The sequence below is a fragment of the Malaya genurostris genome, chromosome 3, assembly GCF_030247185.1.
Source record: "Malaya genurostris strain Urasoe2022 chromosome 3, Malgen_1.1, whole genome shotgun sequence".
Taxonomy (NCBI): Eukaryota; Metazoa; Arthropoda; class Insecta; order Diptera; family Culicidae; genus Malaya; species Malaya genurostris.
This window is the reverse complement of record NC_080572.1, coordinates 154,449,846-154,474,481: the sequence shown is the minus strand read 5'-3', so window position 1 is coordinate 154,474,481 and position 24,636 is coordinate 154,449,846. Positions and strand designations below refer to the sequence as shown.

Sequence of the window (24,636 nt, the reverse complement as noted above, 5' to 3'; positions counted from 1 at the left end):
CATAATGCCATCTATATACTCGACCCAACCTACAAGTCAACAGCTGGACCCAGACAAAATTGATTGAGTGATTTGCAGAAAAAGATAAATGATTATTACATCTTAATCTTATTCAAATACTGTCTATAAGCCTTTAGCAAAGACAAAAGCAACAAAAGCCACAAAATCATAAATATTTACCAATTGTTTCTCTTTCATTCAATACATTCTCTATAACCCGTCCATTCAATTGATCCGGTTCCATTCACTCTTTTCGGTCATTCATTCCAATCATAGCTATTCATTCCATTCATTCCAATCACAGTCATTCATTCACTCTACCGTTTCTCATAACATCCATCTTCACTGCATTCTCTTATCCTAATTTCTATATAATTTCTAGGGTGCCCTAATCTAAGAGGTAAATGATCGATCGTTCTGATAATATGGGTTGTATTTATGTTTACTGTACTGGAAAACATCGAATGATTATTTTAGTTTGGTTTGTTTTAATGGAAACCAACATAAAATTTGGGATGCCATTTTTTGTTTTATTAACAAAAATTATTTTTACTGTCTTTGGGGCTTAGTTTTGTTGTATGATGAAGTCGGTCAATGGTTGAGATGACACATATGCTCTTGATTGGGGAAGTTTGTATAAACCGAGAAACTTGTCCCAACTACGGCTAAACTCGAGTGCTCATGTTGAAGAATTTAGAATGAAGGACAAAGATTCAAAAGGTGCACGTTCACAAATTTCTATTTGACACAGAAATCTAAATAAAATGTTTAACGTTCATTCACCCAGGTTTTAAATGTACTGCTGGCCAGATCCCAAGTTTTTTCTCAGATAAATCTTCCAGTTCATATGAACTAGTTCCAATTTTTGACACTACTTTGCAAGGGAGGTATTGCCGCCCATATTTGGCATTGTAGTACTCTCCTGCATTCGAAAGCTTCATGTTACGGCGGAAGATTAACTGTCCTGGTTTAAAGGCTTTGGCGAACTGCCGATGGCGCAGATTGTGGCGTTTCTTAGAACATTCGTGTGCTTTGGTCAGACTTTGAGTGACCGATTTGTATATATTGGCAAACAATTCTTTTCGTCGAGCTTCTTTCTCTTCTTCTGTCAAACTACTGTTGTGTCTGAAGTAACGGTGATCTGAGCCATGCTCTGATAAATCTTGTCCATGCGTAATAAAGTACGGTGTGAATCCCGTCGAAGAATGTACACTAGTATTAAGTACGAGCTCAATTTCTGATAGTCTAGTATCCCATACACGTTGATCGTCCTTGATGAATGAGCGTATGGCAGCATTTATGGTTCGATTTACGCGTTCTACAGGATTGGCCTGAGAATGGTATTTCGAATTCAGCCAATGTGTAACGCAAAAATGATCGAGAAGAGCTTTAAACTCTCTCGAAACAAATGTACTACCATTGTCTGTGATAATAATCTCCGGAACAGAGTTACGAAAGAACCACTGATCTCGAAGTACAGCGCAGGTCGACGAACTTTCAATTTTTCTCATTGGGTGGATCATCACCCATTTTGAGAAATAATCAACTATTACTAGTAGGTACTGGTGACCTTTGCGGCTCCGAGGAAGTGGGCCAACAAAGTCGGCAGAGATTATTTGCCAAGGACGTTTAGCTTCTCGCAATTTTCCCATTTCAGGGGTTACAGAAACATAAGACGGTTTAACTTCTTTACAAGTTTGACAATTTTGAACGTAAGAACGCACTGTCGAGGTCATTTTTGGCCAATAATATCGTTTTTGAATACGTAATAATGTTTTATTGAAACCGAGGTGAAATACCTCATCGTGGTTTTTTTTCAAAATATTTTGAATGGTTTCTGGTACGGGAACTTCTTTCCATTCGAATCGACAATCAAAGGGTTCGTTCTTTGACGTCACGAATTTATACAAACGGTTACCTTCAAGTTTGAAATCAACAAACTTATCTGGGTCATTAAGTATTCTTGCTTTCAGTCTAGAATACCAACACGCTTTACGCGCATCCTGGATGACAGCAGTACTTCGTGACAATGCATCTGGAACGACGTGATCTTTCCCCTTCCTATGCACAACTGTCATGTCGTACTGTTGCAGGTCCAGGCTCCACCTACTGCAGCGACTCCCTACTTTCCACTTTGATTTTAAAATGTGAGTTAGCGCTGAAGAATCCGTTACCAAGGTAAAATGATATCCTTCAATATAGCACCGAAAAGCATCAATTGCTAATAACGCAGCCAATGCCTCCTTTTCCGCCGCGTGGTAATTTTTTTGCGGGGTCGAAAGTTTGTGAGAAAAATAAGAAATTACTTTCTCTCCGCCATTCTGCTGTTGTGTCAGGATACCGGCAACAGCCACGTCGCTGGCATCAGTTTGAATGGTAAAAGGTGCACTAAAATCAGGACTACCAAGAATGGGAGCTGTAACTAAAAGCTCTTTGATAGCGCAAAACGCTGTCTCGGCATTATCGTTCCAAACAATTTTCTTTGTTTTTGTTTTCAGTAAGTCGGTAAGAGCAGACGTAACTCCACTAAATTCAGGAATGAAACGCCTGTAATAGTTTGCCATGCCTAAAAATCTTCTTAGTTTCGTAACGGTATCTGGTCTTACGTACTCGACTATCGGTTTAATTTTATCCGGGTTAGTACGAAGACCTTCTGTACCAAGAAGGTATCCAAGAAATGGAATCTCAGAAACTCCAAACTGGGATTTCTCTAAATTTATTGAAAGATTGGCTTGTCTTAGGCGGTCAGCGATTTCATGGAGTAATTGCACATGGTGCTCGAATGTCTCCGTTACCACGACTATATCGTCGAGGTAAACAAAGACATATGGCTCTAACTCACCATGACCGAGGACTCGATCCATTAGTCTAGCCAAAGTGGCTGGACTATTTACTAAGCCGAAGGGCATGCGCGTGTATTGAAACAGCCCTTTCCCTTGCACGCTAAAAGCGGTATATTTGCGAGAACTTGGGTCTAGTGAAATTTGCAAAAAGGCCTCGGAAAGGTCAATGGTTGACAAATATTTCGCTTTTGGGAGTTGTCCCAAAATTCGACAAGGATGAGGCAACGGGTATGCATCTCGTACAGTGCGCTCATTAATTTTTCGTGCATCAAGGCATAATCTTACTTTGTTTGGTTTGATCACGGGTACGCAATTCAAGGACCAGTCAGAATTGCTCTGTTCGATGATTCCTGCCTTTAAAAACCTCTGCAGTTCATCAGACACTAATTTTTGAGTTTTAGGAGACATAACATAGGGAAATTGTCGAATTGGAGGTTTTTTTCTCCAATCGTCTTGAAGCTCGATTCGGTGTACAGCGAGAGGAGTTAAAGTTAGTTGTCCCTCTTTGGCTGGTAGAAAAAGCGTCTTTAGCTGAGTGACAATTTCATTTTCCTCAGCACTGAGAACGGAGGATGAAGATGGACAATTTATAGTCATAGGAGATTCTAGATGACAACATTCTTGTACCGTAGGTTTGATCCGAAATTTCTTCCAGAAGTCCATGCCGCATATACATTTTAAGACCAGTTCTGGAACTACTAACGTTGAAACTAATTTAGTTTGGCCGTTGAAGACGAACGGCAGATAAACTTGTCCTACAATTTCAAGTTGCTCTCCGCTCGCAGTGCGCAACACAATAGGGTTTTGGAGAGAAGTTAACTTTGGTGTCTTCAGCGCTGGCCCCGAGAAAAGGTGCACAGCGGACTCAAACAGTTCAATTTCGGACACATGTTCGGCCATCGATAACGCTTGTACAATTTCTAAAAATTCATTTAGTTTTAACCCTTGAAGTTCCCCATCGTACTTGTTAATGGTCCATTTGGACACTGGTAAGCTATGTCGAGAAGGGGAACTGATCTGATGAAATGATGGTTTGTTCGGGTTAAACACGTGTTGATTGTTATAATTAGGACACGTAGGGCAACTATTTTGTTTGTTAAGTATGGTACCAGTCGGGTTATTATATTTTTGCTGTGTTTCAAAAGTTGAGGAAAGATTTGAATAAGTTTGTGTTGCAGTATGATGTTGATTATTTCGACTGTGTAACTTAAGCTCAAGTTCTGCTATGCGATCTTGTAAAGAATGTATCCAGGTTTTAATTTGTGGATCGATTTCTATTAAACTCTCTTGATTTTTCTCTGGATTTTCATCAAACAAGTTTTGTAGATCTTGGTTATCTACCGATTCTTGGTCTTGTTGATCACCCTCCTCCGTACTAAAGAACTCTTGCTTAATTTTATTTATTATTTCACGCAGTATCTTTTTTAAATTTTCCTGCTCTTCAAGTGTGTGACAAGTATGAAGTAATAGCTGATATACTTTGTGAGCATAGTGTATCAGTCTGGTCTTACATTTGCTAATCACATTTTGATCGTTTGGCTTTATTAAACTACAAATTTCTTGAAATTTTTGTTTACACTCTTCGATTTCCTCGCGCACATTCACTGAAATTTGAGCGTCTATTAATTTATCATCTTCTTTTTCAATCTTCAAATGCTCACGTAAACTTCTTCTCCTACGCGAGAAACTTGGATCGTCACGAATAACAAATAACAAAAGCATTGAAAGTTCAAACAAAAGCTCATCATTTGTAAGATGGTGAATTTTTATATCATGGTACCATCTTCGCACCAAGTTTGCAACGTGTGTATAACTCACATCCGAATCAGCCATTTTAACATTTATATACGAAACAATTGAAAAATAAAAATGAAAAAACCACGATAAAACGATTGATTATGCACGCTTATATTTTTCCGCAAATCACACTATTTTTTTTTTTTGCTGGACAACTGAATCACCGTAAACCGATCAAGCACTTTTCAAGCAAAATCTTAATTATAAAGAAAATTTTTTCATCATTCGGTATAAGAAAATTACCCCACTTTTGTACATTATTTAAATCACAATGGTTGAATAAAAAATGTGTGTCGTTTAAAATGTAATGTGTTATGGAGTGTAATTTGTATTGAAATTAATTTCTTTAATTGCAATTTCTCCCGGAGTTACCGTAAAAGTGTTCTAATTTGATGAAAATTAGAAAACTTTTTCCTTTCATTTAACGTTGGGCGCCATTTTGTAACTTAATTCTGAAGACGCCGATCAAATCTCGGTGTCCTTCTGAAGTCACTGAAGTTTCACGTCCTTACCTTTTTTATCTACTCGGCTCGGGTCGAATTACCCGGGAGAATTGCGAACTCACTTCCCTATCGTTTTCCGAATTAACCAAAGATAGTGAAAGGGATAAAAACTTTCGAGATGTATGAAATATTCATATAACATGCACAATAAGAATGGTAGATTTATTGGAACTTTTCAGGTTATAAATGTAATTTTAATGAATATAGGAAAGGAATAAAGTAGCGTCCGCTTACGGTTTTCCTGGCGTCGTTGTCGATCTCGAAATCCTAACGTAGCGTCGGTCTCGAAATCCAATGGTCGTGCCTCGACGATCGATTCCACTTCGAACAGGTAGATTTAAATCACTCTTCAGCGACAGGGACAATGGTAACATCTACCGTCTCGGTTTTCAGCACAACCGGTCGGTATGGGAGCCACACACACCCAAGAGATCACTAGGTGGATTCTGTTCACAGTTAACTGGTCACTATTCACCTGCGGTGGATGTCGGGGAACTTTCCTTTTGTTTGTTCCGCCCGGTTTATCATTCACGATGGCTACCACACTATGATCGATACTATAGTCACTGTAATAAGCGGTATTAAGGTATCACACTTTATATTGCTAGACTTTTGTTACCAGAAAAGAGAGCGAACCATCATTCGCTGGTGATTATATACTCCGCGGCGTCCCGACAGAAAAGTCGGAAAGGCCGGGTGACATCTCATCTTCGGTTGGTAGCGGATAATGCCCGTAGGTAGGAAAATTATGTTATCAGGGGGTATGGGAGGATTTTATAGCAAATTCAAATTTAAACTTTTGACGAATTTAATAGGGTGACCATTTCAATTGGAAGTGATTTAAATCATTGTAATTCTTTTGTATTTAAATATTAAGGGAGTATCTGATACCATTTCAGGATTGGAACTTGAAGTTTAGACTTAATATAAAACGCATTTAAGAAGATTAATTGAAAATGGGGTTATGAATAAAATAGTAATAATAATGATGATAAAAATACTAATAATAGTAATGGTGATGATAATAATAATAATATTAAAGATATATTTTTTGTTTAATTCAAGGACTGCAGAAGCTATTATTTACAAAGTATTATTTTTATTAAATATTAATCAAATTGTGCATGTAGTAATCAGAGTAAGTAAACCAGGAGGTTACAAACTAAAGATGTATATGGGAACAGTTCTGGAACAATCTGAAATGTGCAAGATTTACTAAAACGCATAAATTTGAATAAACTAATCATTTGGCCAACCATCCCAGAGGGTTTGAGTGTTAACACTAGAAGGGCCGAAGGGAGTCAATTGGCTCCTGCGCTTGATTATTCGCGTGCTGCTCCAGGATTTTCTTTTCAAAAATGTTCTTATTTATTAAGTGTTCATCAATTATGATCCTCTATATAGAGGTGAGACTTATGGGTACTACTTTTTATTTTACTTTTACACTTTACATCTCAAGTTAGTTGAACTCTTTATGAATGCACAACTAAAAATTTGAGAACCGATAGCTGTATGACCAAAGTGCGTAATAAAAGATGCATTTTCATAAAAATAATCTGTTATTTTAATCTTTCCCAGAGGAACCTTTTGAACCCAAAAAAGGTACGCGACGACGTGTCTCAAAACGGCGCAACAGTGACCAGAGTAACAATGCATCTGCTCCAAAGAAAACTTCAGGTTTAGAGAAGGGTGCATCGCGCTCGTCTGTAAACCGTTCGGGAGGCGATGGTCCCAGTACTTCGAGTAACCGTCAGGCGCGTACCAAAAATGATCTGCCTTTGAAACCAGGTGATACGCTAATAGGTAAAGACAAAACGACATATTGGACAGTTATTCAGCCGGGAGTTGAATTAGTAGCAAAACGATCCGCCCAAAATATTGTCAGAGAGAAAGGTGGACCAAGCCCTCACGCTAAGCATCATGTCTTCGATGAGAGCACCTTTAGCGCTTGGAACTTGTTTTTTTCAGACGTAATGTTGAAAAGCATAATAAAGTGCACTGAAAATTACGCTAGGAGTGTCAAAAATAACCCTGATTGGACATTGTCTTTAGAAGAATTGCAAGCATTTTTTGCTATCATGTACGTGCGCGGGGCATACGGAATGAGTAAGCTTGATTTGGATGTATTGTGGTCAGGAGATTGGGGTCCCCCCTTTTTTGCCAAAACTATGAGCAGAAACCGCTTTCGTGATATTATATCCAATATGAGGTTTGACATAAAATCAACGCGATCGGAACGGTTACAGCAGGATAAATTTGCCTTGATTTCGAGCCTATGGGAAAAATTCGTTGAAAATTGTCAGAGTTGTTATAATCCGGGTATGTATCTAACTGGCGATGAACAGCTTCTCCCTTCTAAATGCCACTGTCGTTTTATCCAATATATGCCGAATAAACCGGATAAATTTGGTATCAAGTTTTGGGTCTTGACCGATGCCGAGACGAAGTATGTATGCAATATACAACCGTATCTTGGAAAGGACGATTCACGACCTAAAGACGAAAGTTTGGGAGAACACGTGATTCTGGAACTGACGAAACCATTTCAAAACAAGGGCCGAAATATTACCACTGATAACTTCTTTACAACCCGGAGGCTTGCTCTAAGGCTGAAGGAAAAGCGAACCAGCATTGTTGGCACAGTGAATAGAGCTAAACGTGAAATACCTCAACAGGTAAAGCTTATGAAAGAGCCATTATATTCTACACTTTTATTGCAATGTAATGAGTCTACGCTTACTGTCTACCAGGGCAAACAGAAGAAAAATGTTCTTGTACTGAGTACTATGCATCCTAGTGTCGGGATAGGTTCAGATCCAAAGAAGTTGTACGAAATCATTGATTGATTCGTTTGATCAGATGGCTCGGCCGACGACACGACCAGGCACTCTGAAGGAAATTCGGCTTGAAACATGTTCGTTAATGATTTACCATCAGTTACCATAAATTGAGCGATCCCTCGCTATTGACAAAAAACAATCTTATCGAGCAACACTGTTTAGTTGCTTCGAACAAGTTTCCAAAGAGTCCCAATAAATAAACAAAGAGTTTGTCTCCAGAATTTTGCTACAGGTGAAACAAACTAGAGGGTCTGGTTCGAGTTTCCCGTATCTAGTGCAGCGAACAATCTCCAAAAATTCAAATTGACTCTGTCGTAAGGGACTATACGGTTAGATTTCATTTTGTTTGAACCACCGATCCATTCTGGCTCCGATCACTCATGAGGCTCGAAAACATACACTGCTGATATCGAGGGAAACCGGAACGTGAACGATTATTACTAGCAATTATTACGATTACCTTAAAAATTAGTTTATTAATACTGTATTAATACTTGATTATATCACTGTCCTCTGCTTTGGTATTCCATACGGAGATATTTGATTCGTCTGACAAAACAGCAATCGCTCATAGACATTCAAAGTAAAACCATCGATGCTAATTTGTTAGCAAAATGTGGTATATGCATTACAAGAAAGTACATAGAACTAATTAAACTAATGCAAATCGTTTATGTGTATATGAAATAAAATGTGGAGCTGAGTCGATTACGGATAATTCATTTATTTATTATAAACGTATTATTGAATGAATAAGGTAAAATGTATTTATTTACAAAAATCAAGTAGCTGGGAAAGTATTCTGGGATAATAGTGTATCTCAGGCTATTCTCCAGTCGCCAGGTCCTCACCACACAACGAAGAGAGGATCTGAGTTTTTAAAAGTTTCGATTAGTTTGCAGCACAACTTGGTAGATTGTACTTGTTGTTCGGCTTTCGAACGGTAACCTGAAATAAATAACTATTGTAAAAAGCTGTCATTAATGCATATTTTATGAATACCTTACCTAGAATTGATAGTCATTTTTTCGCTAGCACAAACACATATCGGTACCATTTTAGATTTTTTTATTTTTCAACAGAACAACATTGGTAACTATGGTTCTGTTATTCGAAATAAACAATTTTTGGCCCTTGTTGCCAGTTCCAATATTTTTTCAAGCTATTCAGTTTTGACATTACCAGTTACTGAGGGGTAGTTAAATTTGCGATACAGTTTTAATAGACGAGTGGCAGGTCGTGTCGTCGGCTCGGCTGTACACTACACGATGTGGTACCAGACGCTGGCCGATGCACGTTTTGTACAACATGCTCGATATTGCTGGCATAAACTCTTGGATTGTTTTTAGGCAGTGCACACAAAGCAAATTTCTCGGCATAGCTTTCTACTGAAATTGGCTAAAGAACTTGCGCAAAAGTACGCAGATGCAAGAATAAAAACCAAAGCTGATCAAGGTAATGAAAGCAGTGTAAGGCACTACTGTCAAGTCAAAAAACAATGCAAAAAGAATAAAACATGCACAAAATGTTTGTCATGTGAAAAGTTTGTTTGTGGAAGTTGCTCCAAGAGCGTATGCTTGAACTGCGTATAATGTAGCGTTATGTGAACGTAGTAAGTCCGATTTCACTATCATATCAATCTCAATTATATTCTTCTAATAAAAAAACAACATGCTTTTCGAAATTGAGGTATTTATTTTTCTGGAGCAGCCCCTCCATGACCTAATCCGCACTTCTATCATTATTAAATGCCTTAGAAATATTTATATAAACATTTATTGCATTCTTCTACCATTCTAGCAAGCAAAACCACAAAGACAGTTGTTGATACGAGGACAAAACGCTTAAAAACGGTGCGCACTACGCGTGGAGTCAATTGACTCCCTGCGGCCCTTATCGGTATACGAAAAACTCGGCCTTTCTAGTGTTAATATATTGAGCTATAAAATACGCGTGGCTCTTTTTTGGCAACTTGAACGCATTTGTGAGAAAACTTCGTCGCTACTGAAAAGATTTACAAGGAACTGTTCAAATTTAGTTCTGTTGTGTTGGGTGAATTCAAGTATGAGTAGTTCCCTAAAAACGAACTGTTCAGAATACTCTGTAATTTTGGTTACTTTGGCTAAATACAAATTGTAAATATATCCTACTCTACCAAATGAAGAACTCTAGAAAATAAACTTTTCAACATATTGTTAAGTTTGTCAATACAAAACTCGGGTTAGTGAGCTTTTTCATCGATTACCGAAAGCAAGAATCATACCTGGAAGAGAAAACGTGGTACGAGAGAGATCTCTGTTCAGTGCTTTGATACAAAGGATGAGATGATAATCTGTGCATTTGCTCAATTTTAATATAAGTAATTCACATTTTTACATTAACTTTTTATGATACACATTTTTGAGCTAAAGCGTGTGTGTGTCGCATTCCGTTGATTGTAGGTTAGGTAATCAGAAAAACAATGGAGACATACGTGAAGCACTTAGTCGTTTGACAATTCTGCTGTCCGAAAACATAAATTCGAACAAAAAAATTCCGGGCGATACGAAGTTCGACGGGTCAGTCAGTATATAATAGTTTTACAATAAATTTATCAATTTGAAGAGTATTTGTACAAAATGTGTTTTTCGCCCTTTACTTAAAGCATGCAGCCTTTCTGGCCCGTTTACTTTAGACGTTTACTCAAAAATGTCAAGTATTGTTTTGGTTTATTCGTCGTTTTCTTTAGGCCCTCCGCAAGGTTTTAACCTCTTTATTAGACGTTTTAATTATTATAATATCGATAATAACAGGAATATTTTGTTTATTTTGAATGTTGGGAAGTGTAAATAGTGAAACTGCTACCTATTTATTAAAAGAAAACGGTAAGTTTCGTTCTACAATAACTAGTTATTGAAGTTTATTGATTGTTTTTGTTTTTTTATCAGGAAATGAGTTTCAATATACATTGAAGAAAAATTACGGTCCTATGCTTCAATGTATTTATTGTTCCGGAGAATGAGATGAAAACAATGTCGCAAACACACAATTCTTTCTTTAAACAAATTTTCGAGAAGGAGGATGCAAATGCTGTTAGTAAAAACTCGTGCCGATATCTTTCATAGGAAAACGTTGCATACATTTATACAAGAAAATATTAAACATATTGAGTAAAGTTACAATGTATTAAGATCTTCTGACTCTTCTTCGTAAAAAAGATTCAAATCCGCCTCAAAGTGATCGAGAGTTTTTAAAATTTGTCTTCGTCCTCGTTTTTTCGGAGTGAGCTCTTTCAAAAACGTTTCATAGTATATTTTATTAGATACAAATTTCATTATTTTTATTTATTTATTTGGTCTTCGAAAATTCACATCGCACAGACACTTAAATGCTAATTCTTAATTTAAACACATTTTTAGACACATTAAAATCAAATTTGTCATAACATCACTTCATTAAACAATCGGTAACATACATTAAGAGGGTTGTTTTGTCCATATTGTGTGCGATGATTAGGCAGCTGAAACAGTTCCATACGACGGGTCCGTCTCAACGGGGCACGAAATTTTAGTTTTCCTAGTAATTCAGCACAGTCGATATTATTACCAACAATGTCGAAGATTAGAAGACGTTGCAAGGTTTTCCTTCTGCTCTCTAATGTTGGAAGATAATTAAGTCGACAGCGATCTTCATAGGAGGGGAGGTGAACGGGATCGGACCAAGGCAGCAGACGTAGAGCGTAACGTATGAAACTTTTTTGCACGCTTACGATTCTGCTAATACCCACTTGTACGCGGCGGACAGATTCCCCCCCAGACGACTGGCTATGTCTGCCAGCCATTTTTGCCGGAGTTCTGCCAGAATTCCGGCTAAGGTCTGGCAACAATGCAACAACCGTTTCCGGCAGAGAATTTCGCCTAGCGGTTATTATCGGTTCTGTTTCTGTCGGATTCTTGCCATACAAGATTAGCAGAACCGTTTTGAATCGGTTCTACATTTTTAGCGTCTTGGTTTTATTTTTTCAATAAAAAGTACATGTGAAAGACAATCAGTTATTGCCCTTCATATATACAAATTATTTAAAATGTTATTGTCAATAACATTGCTTTCTCACTACCAAACATACCCATATTTCAATCTCATTTACCTAGTCTCAAGATTCGTTTTTTGTATGGACATGTGGGATTGACGAATATCAAATGAAGTCGAATAAAAAAAAAGGCGGGTGGGTAATGTCACCGACATAACTGGATGTCGTGAACACGAAAACAACTGACATGTTCCTTAACACTTCCGAATATCAATTGTATGAATTATGCAAGCATTCCCCTATTTCACATTTTTCGCAAAAACAAAGAAGGCTTCACTTGATCTCGATTACTGTGAATTTCACACAGCGAAAAGTGCAAAATTTAACCAAACTGTTCTTGATTTGCACTAAACTGAGAATAATTACCTTCGATTTGCGAAAAACAAATCCTAATAGTTCTTTAGAAAAATTTTAGAGCCATTAGAACGGCTGATATTGTGTAATGCTCTCCACCGTTGTTTTTTTCCAATGCTAATGACCGGCAGCTGTGACGTAATCGCTCTTGTCGAAAGCGAATCTAGCTGTGCAGACGACACAAAACACATCTGCTCGCAGCGGCGATAGAATCCAAACTGATTCAATTTTTGTTAAGAGATTTCCTTTTATTTGATTTCGTTTGTAACTTTTTCACTAATGGGCGGTCCTAACGGCTATAAAAATAGCCGCATACAGAATTTTTATGTCGATTATTTCATTTCGGATTTGCATAATTTATTGAAAGAAACTTTCAATATGCTGTAGGGATTCGTTTCTAGCATTCACAAGGACCAAATTGAGGAACTCACTGCGATATTCACCACTTTTCGGAACATTTTTCTTGAACGATTTGTTGTACAGCAGCAGATATTTTGTTCTCTTCCTCAGAACGCGTTCTGATTGGCTGGTGTTGACATGGGTCAAATGAGATAGGTTTTTCAATAGTGTACTATTGAAAAACTTCAATACTTTTGCTATACACGTTTAAGTTGAAAAATTTCGATTCTATTGGTAGTTAGATTATATAAATCCTTTCACAGATCACTGAGCTATGAGCTTTCAAAATACGAGAAAGGCAAACGCGCCTTATGAATTATCCTCTTTGATACTCGTTTATACCAAACATTTCAGAAAAGTTGAATTTTGAACTATTTGAGATTATGCCACACAACTGAAAATTTTATCATAAAATTGTGATCATATTTCCGATGGCATGTAGTAAAAATTATGTTGATTCGTTAAATACAACAAGAGATATTCACGATCAAAAACTTATCACTCTCTCAGAGGGTAAATTTTGAAAAGGCACCCCATAGTAAAGTAAGTCGTATTCACGACAAAAACAAAATAGAAGGAATAGAAAAATAAACAAGACACGTGCGGCGAGGTAATCACGTATTTCGCCTGGACAATGTTGACAGCTGCCGGAATGCAGCCAGCCTTCTGACGGTTGCCAGAATTCCTCACAAGCGGGTATGTACGCTGTGGTACGGTGCCCAGACTGGAGCAGCATATTCCAAAATGCTGCGAACAATGGAACAGTACAATGTTCTTAGACAGTATACATCTTCGAAAGCCTGAGTATTTCGACGAATGAAACCAAGCATTGAAAAGGCCTTAGCAGTGGTCATTGCTACGTGTTCTGAAAATTTTAGCTTGTGGTCTAATAATACACCAAGATCCTTTATAACAGTGACTCTTTCAATGCTTAGTGATGAAATTTTGTAGTCGAAAGTTGTGGAGCCACGCAATCGAGAAAAAGATATTACGTTGCATTTGCGTACGTTTACTTCCATTCCGTTGATTTTGCACCAGTCAACAAGTGCATCGATGTCGGACTGAAGAGCGTTGCAGTCCAATAATGAATTTATACAGCGAAAGAACTTCAGGTCATCCGCGAACAATAGCTTGAGAGATTTTATAGCTCTGCAGAGGTCGTTGATAAACAATACAAAAAGCAGCGGTCCCAAATGGCTTCCTTGGGGAACACCTGATGATATTGCAAAGAAGAAGATTGTATGTTACCAATGCTTACAAAAGCACTGCGTCCAGTCAACTATGTCCTAATCCATTGTGTCAGCCACTCCGGAAAGCCAAGTCTGCTTAATTTTTCAACAGCAAGTCGATGAGGAACTTTGTCGAATGCCTTGGATAAGTCAACGTAAATCGCGTCCACTTGTTTTTTGCGCTCCATTTGATCAATTAAATCAGAAATGTAGCACATCAGATTTGTTGTAGTAGAACGTTTCCTCACGAAACCATGCTGTTCATCTGCGATGATGTGATGTACAGTCTCATATAAACCATCGTGTAGCATGCTCTCTAGCAATTTAGGTAAGCAACTAAGAATCGAAATGGATCGATAGTTATCTACGTCATGAATGCTGCCACTCTTGTGTATTGTAACTGTTGCAGTAATTTTCCATGCACTCGGAAAAACACAATCCGCGAAAGAACGGTTAAATATTATAGAAACGGGAAATGCGAGTGCAGCTGCACAGTTTTTGATGAAAACAGGTGGTAAACCGTCAGGCCCTGCACCTTTCGAACCATCGATAGTTAACATCTTACGGAGGATGTCTTGTTGGCTAAAAATATGCGTGGAATATCCAGATGATAATTGGGCAAGCCGCTCAAGTACGATTCTGACAAGGGTGGTGAGTTATTACTTAGCACACTTTGAAAGAACGACGAGAACAGGTTCACCGTGCCCAGCGATGTTTCGGCTGAAACTCCTTTGTAACGAACGTTAATAGGAATGCCTTTAGATTTGTTGCGGCTGGCGATGTAATTCCTAGAAGAAGTTGGGTAGTCTTTCACGTTGCTCTCAATACGCTGCACATAGTTCCGAAAACAAGTTGCGTTCAAAGGGTTGTACTGGCGTTCTAATTCACGTGGCTCTGCTTTATGCCATGTGGACTTGGTTTAGAAGTACCGATTCTTTGCCTTTCGCAAACGATTTCGTAGACGCTGCAGTTCGACATTCCACCAGGGCTGTTTGAATTTCTTCTGAAGAGAACGTTGTTTGATTGGTACGTTATTCTGAATAATTTCATACAGTTTGGTGTAAAAAGATGAGACAGCGTCATCAATTGTGTCACCGAGAACGATTTCGGTCCAGTCAACCCCATTAAACAGCTCATTCAAGTTAGTATAATTCACTCGATTGTAATCAAAAGTTGGTTCAATTCCATCTGGTATACAAGTTGCGGAAAGATTCAGGTGAAGCAAAAAAGGATTGTGATGACGGTCAACTTTCATCAGTGGCCAGGGTGGTTCGAGTAAATCAAATATCACAGGGTCATTTGTTAGAGCAAGATCTAGTTCATGTTCTTAAGATCATTGATCTGCCGCAGTCCGTTCGATAACAATTTTTCTACTAAAACAATTTCATGCTCAGAGGATGCGTTAATTGGAAGCAGCGAGCTTGTAACTTCTTCATAATGCCAGTTTAAATGAGGAAAATTGTAGTCAACATCCACAACAACATCTGCTTAAATATCTCTTGAACACAAGACGAGTGTGTATCATACAGGGCCACATCCGAATTAGGTGGAAGATAGGCAGCGCAAATGAACAAAGAAAAGAGTTTCAAATTAACTCGAACGGTCACTTGTTCTAGCTGCTGGCTGTTTGCTGTTATTGAGATACTATTTACATCTCTTTTCACTCCAACCAGTACTCCGCCGCCTCGCTGAAATGAGCTGGTGTTTTAATTTCGATCGCATCGGTACAAGCAGTAACTGTTGGTAAGCTCACTGTTCATAATGTTATCGTTTAACCATGTTTCTGTTAAAACTATAATATCGTAATCGCATTGTGACAGATCGTTTGTTTTAGTACGAAGACCTCTTACATTTTGATAATAAACTGTTAGCGAAAACGAAGCGGCTGCGGAAATCGTTCGATGGGTTTAGAAACGGAATTTTGTGACGGAAGCGAAAAAGTGTGTGACGAAGGGCTACTGATTAGCTCCTGTGTCTGAATTCGGTTGGAAACGAAAAGTACTTCTCTGTGTTGTACGATCGAAATCGAAAGGCCTGAACGTTATACCTTTCTGCCAGGTCTCAGCTGATAATGCCATATCCTTGAAATGTAGTCCGATCCAAACTTTAAACGACACTCAACTTAACTTAACTCATCGAGACTTTTGCCTTTCGGAACTAACTTTGTGACGTTCATAGTTTCATCAGTATTGAGATTTTGCATCACTAGATCACTAATTTGCTGAGCAGTAGCTTCGGGAGAAAAGCCGGATAAATACAGCCAAAATTGTTCACTCTCCGACGGGTTAACAGCAAGAGGAATTGTGACATTACAAGGTGAGATGAAAAAACTGCAACCAACTTCAGACTGCTGTCACTTCTAAACCGCTCGTCCCACAGCTGTCAGATTTATTCTAGTGACAGCTCATTATATTATTTACAAGCGCACAAAAGCATTTTGGTGGGAATTTTTCAGAAAAAAAGTTATTTGTGATGGAATTCAAGTGTGATAGTGTGATTGCTTTGCATTTGGCTGGAAAACCACAAGTGGCTATCGTTAGAGCCCTCCAGCATTTAAAAGTGAATAAATCTTTTGTGTCTCGTACCATCGCTCGTTACCGTGATACTGGTAGCGTAGCCCGACGTCAAGGACGTGGACGAAAAAAAACAGCAACATCGGCAGAAATGGTTCGAAAAGTGAAGAAGCGAATTGAACGAAATCCGCGTCGCAGTGGCCGAAAAATGGCTCGTGAGCTGAACATATCGCAATATGCCATTCGGCAAATATTGAAAAATGAGCTTGGACTAAAGCAATTGAAGTTCCAAAAAGTGCAAGATCTTACTGATGCGCAAAAAAAAGTTAGACTCGAAAAAGCTAAAGAGTTGCTTCGCTTGGCCGAAAGTGGTGAACTGCCGAATTTGGTTTTCTCCGATGAGAAACCATTCGTTATCCAGCAGTTTGTAAACAAAAAAAATGATCGTGTTTACTTGCCAGAGAGGTCAGCTGAAAATTTGCAACTTCGGTTGGCCACCAGAACTCAAAAGCCGGCCATGGTGATGGTGTGGGCCGCCATAACAGCCGATGGTCGCTCGCCGCTCGTATTCATCGACCGTGGGGTCAAAATAAATGCGCAAATCTATCGCGAAAATATTTTGGAGGGAGTTCTGAAGCCCTGGGCACGCAAACATTTCGGCCGCAGACCTTGGACATTCCAACAGGACTCAGCACCATCGCACTCAGCACGCGCCACCCAAGAATGGTTAAGAAATGAGGTTCCTCGCTTCATTTCCACCGCACAATGGCCACCAAAATCTCCGGATGCCAATCCGTTGGACTATTGTGCCTGGGGTATTTTGGAAAGCAAGGTTGGCACTAAAAAATACCAAAGTGTCGATCATCTCAAGCAAGCGCTTCGCCGAGAATGGGACAAAATACCGCAGAGCCACTTTCGGGCAGCGTGTGATGGTTTCATTGGCCGTTTGAAGGCCATAGTTCGTGCCAAAGGTGGCCAATTCGAACAAATCTAAACCGATTCTCAAATTTGATGTTATTTCCGACATTTTTTGCTTTCATTCAATAAAATTTAAAAAAAAAATGAAAAAATTATGGCGTTTTACTTTGTTGCAGTTTTTTCATCTCACCTTGTAGATGCCAACTCCTTAGTTCCGGCAGATACACGGTGTGAGGTAGAACTGTTTTCCTCAGTATCCAATCTTCGTTTCTTCCTAACAACTTGGTCTCCGCTAGTGTTATCTGTTTTGCGCGAAGTTGAGTTGGATTGTTTCAGAATTGTGTTTATTTTAGACGTATTGTTCTCTATCTCCCTCTTCAGCTCTTGTAATGTTTTGATATGTTCATCATTCATTAGCTGCTGTACCGTGTTAGTCGATGAGATTGCATTCCTGAATGTAGCGTTAGCCATCACTTTAGAGCAAGCATTGCACATCTAGTATAGGTTGTTCTTACTAGCAATCAAATCGCGTTCCGCAACGGTAAGTTTGGTGCACTTGAGATGAAAAGGAGAGCGACAAAAACCACTGCAAACGAATCTTTCCTCCATGTTTGCTTCGCAAGCACAAGAGTTGCACAACACTGCGGCCTTCATTGTTAATCCGTATACGAGAGGTATTTGTGCTATTACTTTACACAAAAGCTGCCAAATTTGGAATCAAAACTGTTACCCTTGATATGGAAACGATGCGAAAATTGATGTTCTTTACGAGAACGATGTCACAATTTCTCGAGAATATGAAAAGCAAACGAAAAAACAATGATTAGTATGGAGCAGATACTCAAGCACTACTTTGTTGTTTACCTCAAATATCAACTTTTATCAAATCTTTTAGTTTAGCTTCTGGTAGTGGCAGCGGTACTAATGTTATTGGACCAGAAAGTATAACCAATCCCGAGTTAGATTTGTATAAGGACATTTGAGACCAGCTTTGATCTCTAATATCATACTTGTACAATAGATTTTCATTAAACGTGCAATATTGAAAGCACATGATTTTTTGAAAGTTTATTTTTTTTATCACAATCCATAGTGGGTTTTTTGTAATATTTATCATGTTTCAAGTTGTTTCAGATTTAAAAAAATCTTTGTGTTCCATGTATACCTTTGTGTTCCATGTAGGTTGCTTGCGCTTAATGAATAATGTCTAGTCACGTGTAACTTCTATTTGTACATTTGATTTTTTTTGGCTCGTTCAATACAGCTGTGAACCAAATCTACCTCCATATGAGAATGTCCACTTTGCATAAAGTTATGTGTAATTTTCAGATCTCTTCATTGTTTTCGAAACTGGTCAATCACTGCCATGAATGTACTACAAATAACAATATTATGATTTTGTCCAAAACACCTATCTGAGTAACAGTTCACAATTTTAATATTTTGGTGTAACGCATGAATAAACTTTAACAAACAAGATCCTATCTCATTTGCTCCACGTTTGGCCTTCCCTTCATCCCACAAGTAGCAATATGATTTGTTGATGTTCCCACAAGACGCAAATATAGTTAAATTGTAGGTATACATTTGCCTTAAATAGTACACCTGGCCACATGACAAGTGTGGTGTAGCGAGAGCTTTCTGTAAATCAAACAAAAAAGTGCAAATATCACACGACTCTCGAGATTTCTTGATATCGAATCTTTTCTTCTCGAAAATAGCTTTTCCTCTTTGTTGGTGGGTCTCAAGATCTGATTCTATCGATTCTCTGTCAATGTGATCAACGGCTAAACGACGACGTATCTGTAGTTCATCACAAAAATTACAAGTATCCACGAGAGGCTTACGAAATGACAAATTCATCTGTTTGAAAATTTCTGGTAGGTACTATACGACACAATAGGTAAATTTTTCATCAAACACAATTCTTTAAATATTTTTTTTACTTTTTTATTTATGACTTCTGGTCAGTCAGTAATTTTTACTTTTTTCGTTTTTTTGCCTTTCTCATATAGAAAGGTTATGTAATCACTTGAAAAACCGACTAGTGAAAATTGGCCCGGAGGGCCAAGGGTCATATACCATTCGACTCAGTTCATCGAGCTGAGCAATGCCTGTGTGTATGTGTGTGTATGTATGCGTGTGTGTATGTGTCAAATAATCTCACTAGGTTTTCTCGGAGATGGCTGAACCGATTTTGACAAACTAGGATTCAAATGAAAGGTCTCGTGGTCATATACGAAATTCCTGAATTTCATCCGGATCCGACTTCCTAATCCGGAGTTATAGGGTAAAGTGTGTTCAATATTGTACACCGTCACTTAAACCGGCAAAAAAAAACGTGAAAATTTTTCTAAACAGGTCTCAAAACTACACAAATCAATAGTCATTATCAGTAGGCAACTAAACAAACCGATTCCGGCTATCCTGGTTCCCGGTATCCGGTTCCGGAAGTACCGGAAATAGTGGTCATATATACGAAAATGGATCTCTCTCACTTTTCTCAGCGATGGTTTGACCGATTTCCACAAACTTAGATTCAAATCAAAGGTCTCCCGGTCCCATACGGAATTCCTGAATTTCATCCGGATTCGACTTCCGGTTCCGGAATTATAGTGTAAAGTGTGTTCAATATTGTACACCGTCACTTAAACCGGCGAAGCAAAAAACGTGAAAATTTTTTAAAACTGGTCTCAAAACTACACAAATCAATAGTCATTATCAGTAGGCAACTAAACAAACCGATTCCGGCTATGCTGGTTCCCGGTATCCGGTTCCGGAAGTACCGGAAATAGTGGTCATATATACCAAAATGGATCTCCCTCACTTTTCTCAGTGATGGTTTGACCGATTTCCACAAACTTAGATTCAAATGAAAGGTCTCGCGGTCCCATACGGAATTCCTGAATTTCATCCGGATCCGACTTCCGGTTCCGGAATTATAGTGTAAAGTGTGTTCAATATTGTACACCGTCACTTAAACCGGCGAAGCAAAAACACGTGAAAATTTTTCTAAACTGGTCTCAAAACTACACAAATCGATAGTCATTATTAGTAGGAAACTAAACAAACCGACTCCGGCTATGCTGGTTCCCGGTATCCGGTTCCGGAAGTACCAGAAATAGTGGTCATATATACCAAAATGGATCACACTCACTTTTCTCAGCGATGGTTTGACCGATTTCCACAAACTTAAATTCAAATGAAAGGTCTCCCGGTCCCATACGGAATTCCTGAATTTCATCCGGATCCGACTTCCGAATCCGGAGTTATAGGGTAAAGTGTGTTCAATATTGGACACCATTACTTAAACCGGCGAAACAAAAAACGTGAAAATTTTTCTAAACTGGTCTCAAAACTACACAAATCGATAGTCATTATCAGTAGGCAACTGAACAAACCGATTCCGGCTATCCCGATTTCCACAAACTTAAATTCAAATGAAAGGTCTCCCGGTCTCATACGGAATTCCTGAATTTCATCCGGATCCGACTTCCGAATCCGGAGTTATAGAGTGCGTACTAGAAGAGTTTGTGTGTCATGTTAGTTGGTGGCCGTACGAACCGACTTTGACTATACCGGTTCTCGGGTTCCGGTGCCGGAAGTGCATATAATAGTGAACCCATTTCGTTCTCTTAAGGATGGCTTACGCAATCAAAGCACTGTTTTATTGTGTATGTTATGCATAAACAATCACTTGGTTTCTTTCAAAAATCGAAGAGAAATTTTTTGAATAGAATACCACAATATTATATGTACATGAGAAAGCCATCATTACACCACTAGGTGGATTAAAACAGGTTTTAACGATATCAAACTAACTAGAGATTATAAGAAGAGAAAAAATATGAAATTATAGAGCCATAGTATTCAAGGAAGAGCAAGGATGTGAAGAATAAAGTGCAGAAAAAGTACGGGTGTGTAATGTCAGAGACATAACTGGATGTCGTGAATACGAATAAAACTGACACGATTTCTTTACACTTTCGAATTCGAATTGATAGTTGATCGATTGTGTGAATTGCGAAACTTTCCCCCTTTCAATTACTAAAATTTTCAACGATTTTTTACGTCGATTATCTCATTTCGGATTTGCATATTTCATTGAAAGAAACTATCAAGATGCTGTACAGGATTCGTTTCTGTCTATCAGAAGGACCAAATTGTGGAGTTCTCTACGATATTTAGCACAGTTCGGAACATTTATCTCGAACGATTTTCGAACAGCAAAAAGTGCAAGAACCGAATCAAATTATTTTGGATTTTCACTAAACTGATGATTTCTACCTTCGAATTTCAAAGAAGTAATCTTAATAGTTCTTTAGATAACATTTAGAGCCATTAGAACGGCTGATTTTATATAATGTTGTCCACATTTCGTTTCTTGTTTTCTTTCTCTCCAATGCAAAGCACCAGCAGCTGATGCAATCGTTCTTGCTTGAATTGAAACTAGCTTTGCGTACACACCGACACATCCGCTCGCAGTGCCAAATGATGCGAAACTGGTTTAATGCGTTTTCTCACCTTGACGATCGGCACCACGCAAAAGGTCTGCTCTCATTATTGACGACCGCTGCTCCCGACGATTGAAGCCCAAATGAAAGCACAACCTAAGCGTTTGAGGCTTTATAAAACGCAAAAGGTCTGCTTTCATCCACGACTGCTCCACCTGACGATTGAAGTTCAAATGAGAGTTGCGACCTGAGCGTTTGAGGTTTTTAACCACGCAGAAGGTGCACCCTCCGAAGCTGCTGGTCTCACGACGTCTGCTTGCATCCAACGCACAAGGAGAAATGAACGAATTTCGACCACGGTTCCCCTTTTATACGCAATCAGTTGAAGATATGTGCCTGACTACCTCAAAATCGTCGTCCTTGCGCGAAAAAGCCAAGCAAAAGTAAATAGTTTTCCGCGTTGTTTTCAAAGTTTGAGAAAACTTAATATTTGAGTTGTTTGTGGTTATCTCACACTGTTCAAAATATTATCTTAAATTCCTGATCATATTTTTGATGAAATGGTGAAAGAATTATGTTGCTGCCTTTAATACAAGTCGAGATATTCACGATTAAGTTCTGCCCATTCTTTCATATGGCTAATTTTGAAAAGGCACCCCATAGTAAAGTAAGTCGTATTCACGACAAAATGAGACGTGACAAGGGTCATTTAAATAAGCAGACGGCTTCTCGTATCTAAACTTTTACCTTCTACTAGAGGAGTCGAATCAGGAATCAGAACAAATTGGCTCAAATGACACGTTCCCCTTGATATTTGGAGATTTGTGCCTTGCCATCAATTTGTTTTTAGCATCATTTTCCCGATATATAAGAGGGAACGATTGAAAGGAAATGGTAAGGGTTGGACTAGGAGGATGGGAAAAATTGACGACACAAAAACACATAAAAGCAGAAGTAAATTCTGCACCCCTAAGGGATGCCGAACAATCTGCTGAGGATCACATTTAGTGGAAGCAGAAGTAAATTCTCTACGAGGTCCCGAACAGTCCGCTGTTAATAAAACCTCCAACCCCCGAGAGGATTTGAAGATCTTACAAAAGCGACACCATTCTGCACTCCCGGAAGAATGCAGAACGATTCGCAGTATGTACGAGCAGAAGTAAATTCGGCACCCCCTAAAAGATGCCAAACAATCTGCTAAACCCTATTTAAGGTAAATACAGAAGGGATTCATTCACTCCAGGAAGAACGATGAACCCTTCTGACTATAGCTCCTTACCACATTGGGTAAGAAACGAGAGAATATCAGGAATTGTTTCAGAATGCTAGCTCTTATTTTATCAGAATACTGTTCAAAACATTTCAAACGAAAACAATTCGCTTTAATGCAACGTGCAGATACAATCGTTCCATCAGACCTTTTATATGGTTTACCGCATTCCTTGAGCCGTTCGAACGATCCATGTCTGACTTTTTTTTCTTTTGATCTGAAAAATAAAGATACACGTTTTATTTAGTAAATGTACAGATTCGATGATAATATTTATGTCCATTATAGATACACCAGATATATCAAAATATCAACAATGCGACGATGTTATATCGTCAAATAACGAATCAACTCCTTTCACCTTTTTGAGTTTTACTAACTGCATCACCGCTTTCGCTGCTGCTGCTTTCAACAAAACCAATGTCAGAGCACTCGTCATCACTGAGTAGTGTATCAACGCGAATTTTTTCAAAATGTTGCGTAATCGAGAAGTTATTCAGGCCATCAACTATACTTTCGCTGGAATCGTTGCTCTCTTCAATACTATATTCAATATTTTCTATAACTTCAACGTGATCGATAGAACCTACAACTGGAGTGATGCAGTGTTGCTGGAGATTCATGCTGTATGATGAATGACTTATTAACCCAGATGGAGTCAAATATGCATCTACAATGTTTTTTTTTTTATTCAATAATATATTATAATATTAAGGCACACTGCTTAAGGTCTAAGTTGCCAAGGGTAATCTACAATGTTTTATAGAATATATATATATATATATATATATATATATATATATATATATATATATATATATATATATATATATATATATATATATATATATATATATATATATATATATATTTATATATATATATATATATATATATATATATATATATATATATATATATATATATATATATATATATATATATATATATATATATATATATATATATATATATATATATATATATATATATATATATATATATATATATATATATATATATATATATATATATATATATATATATATATATATATATATATATATATATATATATATATATATATATATATATATATATATATATATATATATATATATATATATATATATATATATATATATACAATGTATTGAGTGACAGTCGGATAATATTCATAAAATATCACATCTCATCATTTCCCTCTTGTGACTCGCATTATTCCCGCGAGAAATCATCAAAAGTTTTCTTGAGCAGCGATTTGCCAGTCGCTAAAATGCCGTATGGAAGAATGGGCAGAACTTAATCGTGAATATGTCGACTTGTATTAATGGCAGCAACATAATTCTTTCACTATTTCATCAAAAATATGATCAGGAATTTAGGATAATATTTTGAACAGTGTGAGATAACTACAAACAACTCAAAATTTAAGTTTTCTGAAAAT

General features: G+C 37.8%; 1 long non-coding RNA gene across 1 annotated transcript; it reads left to right on the top strand.

Annotated features, from left to right (window-relative positions):
• Nucleotides 1-10,665: 10,665 nt before the first annotated feature.
• LOC131436442 (uncharacterized) lies at nucleotides 10,666-11,154 on the top strand. Its single transcript, XR_009230624.1, has 2 exons — nucleotides 10,666-10,847; nucleotides 10,911-11,154. It is a non-coding gene; the product is annotated as an uncharacterized LOC131436442 (long non-coding RNA).
• The last annotated feature ends 13,482 nt before the right edge of the window (nucleotides 11,155-24,636 follow it).